At 37.7% G+C, this 5662-nt stretch overlaps 1 long non-coding RNA gene across 1 annotated transcript; it reads left to right on the top strand.

The window, feature by feature from the left end:
* Positions 1-3735: 3735 nt before the first annotated feature.
* On the top strand, positions 3736-4832 carry LOC117469759. Its single transcript, XR_004554615.1, has 2 exons — positions 3736-3860; positions 4516-4832. It is a non-coding gene; the product is annotated as an uncharacterized LOC117469759 (long non-coding RNA).
* The last annotated feature ends 830 nt before the right edge of the window (positions 4833-5662 follow it).

Here is a 5662-nt window from a genome sequence, read left to right as displayed (position 1 = left end):
TGTCTGGCTCTTATTGGACATAAAATAGTGACAAACTGAGGGTCAGCAACCCTCCTAAAGACAGTTCATATTCATCCTGCAGAGGGCAGTCATCACAAATACTAACAGGACCCCAAACACTACTGCTGCTAAGAAATATCAACCATAACAAATACCAGGTTCACTACTTTATTACAAATAAGAATTGTAATGATAAATGAAGTCATAGAACTGATCACAAGGTAATCATGCCTTGAAAAAACATCATTGAGAATTTGATTTGGTCTGTACACATGTTGTTCACTGGTGCACAATGCCTACATGTTTCCATTATCATACACTTACTTTCTTTGAAGAGGCAACTTATCTTCCTGGGTGAAAGAAATACAAATACCCATACAATAATGTAAAATAACTCTGTTACAGGTAAAAGTACTGCATGCAAGATCCCACAGTTAGACATAAAACACTTATCTTGTTTAAAAAATAAATATTCACATAGATACGTTTTATACCTCTGTCATGCAGTGTTGGAAAGTAACTAAGTACATTTACTCAAGTACTGTTCTTAAGTACATTTATGAGGTTCACATACTTTACTTGAGTATTTCTATTTTATGCTACTTTATACTTCTACTTCACTACATTTTGGCAGCAAATATTTGACTTTTTACTTTACTACATTTATTTACAACATTAGTTTGCTACTTTTGCAGGTTCAAACTATTATTACAGAAAATAAATCAACAAGTACATTATGATGTACTGTTATGGAAGGAGGCAGTATAAAAACATATGTAACAGTGACACAGCTGGAAACATGTGGAGGCCACATGGAGGATGGAGAACACACACTACATGATGTAATGGCATCAAGATTACATTTAATTGTTTAAGAAAAGCTCTCTCCCCTTCACCAAACGGCAGCAGTTGTTTGATATTAAACTGTTGCATCAGAGCGGCTTCCTGCCTGAGACACACGTGCTGCAGAATGAAACTCTTATCTGAGCGCACAGTGGAGATGTGTGGAGCGTTTGTGCAGCAGATAAACAGACAAACCACCCAGATAGTCCCACCTCCATCTTTATCTGCGCCTGCAGGAGGGCTCACACCCACAGCCCAACTAGGGAGTGGGTTACCATGGTAACTGCCCTGTCCCGCCTATCTCGGACTGTCCTAAAGAACATATCTACAAACACAGCAGTTACTCACATAAGCAATATAAGACAGTCTTTACACTAACTGTGATGAATGGAGCTGACCTTAAAGGGTCAGCCTTGTATTAGTATTTTATTTCATAAAAATATTACGAAATATAGTACCAAATGAAAATATCTTCAGAATCTGCTAGGTGCAAGTATTTTACATGAACGAAACCAATTGAATATAAAATACATACACTTATATGCAGTGTAAAAGACATGTGTAGACAACATGCAATGGTAGCGTTTTACCTCATATTTTCAACATTTCTGATCATCATCTATTTAGATTTTAATTTTTTTGTTGCAATTCTTTAGTTAGAAGATAGTTGAGAACATTTTACCAGTTACAATAATATATACTTGCAATGGCAGGGAGTATTGAAGGTTTGCAAGAACGGAACAGTATACATTGAAACCCTCCCCTTCCCTTTATCCCTGTTTTTTGCATCTCATACCATTTTCATGACCTTTATACAATAACAAGGGATGTGCAGTAATCAACATAGTGAGGGACAATCCTGCAGGTGTTATTACAGTCAAACAAACAACACATCTCAATATTTTTGAGAAGACCGAGCACCATTTTATTTTGATGGTAGAACTGTATATCAGCTCATCAGCAGTTTGTTAACTCTATGAAATGTGACCGTGTCTGGCAGATACAGGAAACCCATTCGGACCATGACTTAGTAAATCTATTGAGTCATTTTTTCCATTTTGTATATGTTATTAACATTATCTACCCATTCTTCAATTGTGGCGAGTCAGGGAGCAGCCATTATTTTGTGATATTTACAAGCTGTTATCAGAACTCCAAATATGAAAAGTTAGATTTTTCATATGTTCCAAAATGTCACTGTTATAGATATTTGCCATATGTTTTTTTCTAACCACATTTTAAGACTTGAAAGCGATCAGAGCAGATGTTGTGTGAATCATTCAATCATACATAACATAGTGTGTTGAATTACAAGAAAACAATTCCAAAAAAGCAGTTTAAACTGTATAATGCGACAAACAGCCATGATCATTTCAAATAGATAAAACACGACTGTCTCTGATTCATAATGTTGTTTCCTATATCTGTGGTTCTTTATGACACTTTCTTTTAACCAACACTGAGAAATAACTGACAATTATAATTATTTTTGTTTTATGTATCTGCTTCTGACTCATGGTGTTGTGGATCTTTATAGTATTTCAGTTTTCTTAGTTTGGTTTCACTGCTGTTTAAAAGAAGAAGGTAAAACAGCTCAGGTGCAAGGGTACACCTTTATTATTAGAATATAAAATGTACTTTTGTGTTATCTTTATATTATTTGACCACTTTCTTAACTGTATAGTCAATGTGTTTTATTGTGAAAGATGACTTCAGAGAGCCCAGCCCTCCTGAAGACGTATTTCTTCTCAAAGACAGTCTGTTATTTAAGGGACAAACTGTCAGGGATTCAAGACAAACTGCACCGCTTCACAGTCAGGACATCATTTGATGCTGAGAATTTGACATGCGGTGTCCCTGTGACATATCTAATAAAAAACACATCTCAGCTCTTCATATCCTGGGATCTAGCTGAGCGCATGCAAAACAGTTTAATAAGTCAGATAACATGACATCAGCTGACACATCGCAGCATTAAATTCCAATGCATGAATCCATCACGCATAAATCCCAGGGCCACGAGATTCAGAGGACTTCAAGATGTATCACCACACCGGGAGATAAAGCTCTAATCCTTTTAAATACACGATGAAGAAACTCACATACTGCTGGGTGCTTTCATCAGACCGGGTCAAATGAATATTAGTATTAGGAGCAGGTCATCTAGTGTATGAATGTAATATTGTTTTAATTAAATACTTTTCAGACAATGGTAAAGAGGGCTCCAAAAAAATATCCTTTCAAAAGAGTACATTTTGTGTATGTATTTGTAAATATATAAAAACAAATTATAAACCTGTTTCTGAGAATCTGGTGTGAATCTAAAATGATATTTCTAGTATTTATTATACTTTTAAAATGTTGAAATGTATGAGTAGACTATATACGATAATACAAAAATAATGAATAAAGAAATATCGCCCTAAGAGATAATGATACGTATTTTGAAATAATTACAAAATTCATATGATCCCTTGATTTTAAATACTTTATATTTCTGTAATGGGGTTTGGACTTTAAAAATATTTGGGAAAATATAAGAAATATAATTTTCAAGGAAAGCATATATGATGCTGTTAAACGGCTTTATGTATAAAGCCAACTTTGGTATAAAAGGACACTATAATTGACTATAATTATTGAAAATGGTAAATTAACTTTTTATTATGATATCAATAAATGAAAGAAAGGTGTTAATCAACGATTCCTGCTCCTCATTTTTAATAAAAGTATATTTACTGAAAAATAAAATTGACACTGTGGTGTTTTTCTGCGGTTGTAATGAGGGTGTGGGCGGTCAGGTTAGGACCAGATAAGAGAAAGTCCCCCCCCCACCCCTCACGTTCTGTCTGTTCCCCCCAGATGTCCTCACGGTATGCTAATGAGCCGGGAGCCTTTAAGTGTCGGGGCCCGGCAGGCAGAGCAGTGAGGAGCCGGGGACGGGACAGAGGCCATAAAACATGAGCACGTGAAGGGAAGTGTCAGCGGAACATGAGAGATGGAACCCTGCATGGGAGGTGAGTGGGGGGGGGGGTTCGCTGGGGCCTCACGCAGCCGGGGGCCCTGCAGCAGGTGACAGGGAGGCTGTGTAGCATTTAAGATGTTTTTTAAAATTTATTTTGCCAACATAGGATATCATTTGTTGTTGGTTTATTACTTTAATGTAAATAGTCAAAAATTGTTTATTTTTTTTACAGTTTTAAGTAATTATTTTATTTCTTTATCTTATTTATTTGTTGTATACCTATAGTTGTATTTGTTTTAAAATTAAAACCAACATTACATAATTCATTTATACAACAAAATCCCAGCCTTTGTAACTAAGGATCTTTTTAAAATTACATATTTTTTGTTGGTTTATTACTTTAATATAAAAACAAATAGTAAACATTGTTTACTTATTTTTTTACATTTTTAAATAATTATTTTATTTCTTCATCTTATTCATTTGTTGTATACCTGCAGTTGTATTTGTTTGAAAATCAAAACAATAATCACATAATTCATTTATACAACTAAATCCCAGCCTTTTTAATTAAGGATTCTTTTTAATGACATTAATATTCACTTTGCATACATGCCTTTTTTTAAATAGCATTTTTAGCATATAATTAACATTTCATTGGTTGACCTTCACTGCCTCCCTAATGACCCCCTCCCTTTGCCCCGCAGACCCCCGTCAGGATCCCTCTGCTGGTTGTTATGTCTTGTGCCCCGGACAGGATATCATCTTATACTGTAAGTTTATTAAAGAGACACTACAGTATAGATGATGTACTATCCAGGGTTTTCATTCCCCCAGCGGCTCAATCAGCGCACACTGGCTCCTAACTGCCTGCTCTGGGGGGGGCCGTCAAACCGTTACCATTACTGAGTTTCAGTTAGGGTAAGGGTTATACGGCCCTCGCTCAATGTCATCAGGACCTCCAGGAACAAGACAGTGACATCTTTTCATGTGCGTAAAATAAAGCTTATTGCTCCCAAACGAACAAGTGTCTCGTTATTTTGTGCAAAGTGTGTGTGTGTGTGTGTGTGTGTCAGCATCCTAAATATCCTGTATGAAGATGACTCTGTAGTATTTGGGAGCAGCAGTTGGCTTGTCTAAGTGAAGATCTCTGCCGCGCAACCGTCTTATCTAATCAGTTGGGAGCAGGCGTCGCAGAAAGCAAGGGGAGCCTGAGGGGCTTCTGTGAGACATTCAAGGCCCCCCCCCCCCACCTGCTTCAGGCCACTAGCTGGTTATTCATCAAGATGACACGGATAGAGAAACCGTCAAGTTAACTCACAGGCAGCAGGGATGAATCCAATCACCATAATCTGACCCATTTTAGCATCAGGTTAGTGCTCCATACTGCCATCCATTAAGGGAGACCATTTGGCCCTCGGGGGCAGAGCCGGGCTTTATAAGAGCCACAAAAGCAAGGGAGGAGGAGGAGGAGGAGAAGGGAAGAAAGCAGCGGAACAAGAAAGTGATAGTCTCAGGGACGGATGGCCACACTTCAAAGGCGGTGGAGAAGGCTAAAGTGATGTGGGAGTGGAGGGAACAGGATGGTGCATCAGGGACGTCTGAGTGAACATGACGGTGCAGGGCCAGCCAAGTGAAGAGCTCTGAGAGCCAAAGATAAACCATCAGGCCTTTTCAAAGCTCGCCAAAACCTGCTCAGCCATGAACGCCCTGTCAGGCTCGTGTCAAAACATCCATTTGATGAGAGTCTGTGTCATGTTTTGCTGCCTCAAATACATCTTTGCTAAATAAATGCCAACAATTCTACCTTCACAGATCCACTCACACACACATTCATCATGTGTGTATCAATGA

The sequence above is a fragment of the Trematomus bernacchii genome, unplaced genomic scaffold (genome assembly GCF_902827165.1).
Source record: "Trematomus bernacchii unplaced genomic scaffold, fTreBer1.1, whole genome shotgun sequence".
NCBI classification, from domain to species: domain Eukaryota; kingdom Metazoa; phylum Chordata; class Actinopteri; order Perciformes; family Nototheniidae; genus Trematomus; species Trematomus bernacchii.
The sequence above is the reverse complement of the archived record's forward strand: the minus strand, read 5'-3'. Positions and strand labels throughout refer to the sequence as shown.